Source organism: Penaeus japonicus, unplaced genomic scaffold (genome assembly GCF_977035675.1).
Source record: "Penaeus japonicus unplaced genomic scaffold, GWHDUDI00000001_assembly GWHDUDI00000024, whole genome shotgun sequence".
Taxonomy (NCBI): Eukaryota; Metazoa; Arthropoda; class Malacostraca; order Decapoda; family Penaeidae; genus Penaeus; species Penaeus japonicus.
In genome coordinates, this window is record NW_028234426.1 from 21,834,402 (window position 1) to 21,834,667 (window position 266).

Consider the following 266-nt stretch of genomic DNA (forward strand, 5'->3'; position numbering starts at 1 on the left):
GAACGACAGACGACACCGCATTCAGTCAACTGTATGGCTCTTCTTTATCTTACGGTGACATCAATAAGTTTTGTGTAGAAGAAACACTTATCCTTAGGGGTCAATCAAAAGAAGAAAAAGAAAAAAAGAAAATAAAGAATGGTTTGGAAGTGCAATGTTATTATTAAACCTTGATATAAAGTCACTGGTTAGAAAACGTTGAATTGTCTTTGGCTACGTGTCCAGAATTCCCCGAGTGGTCAACTTGCCTCTCACTCAATCAGTTC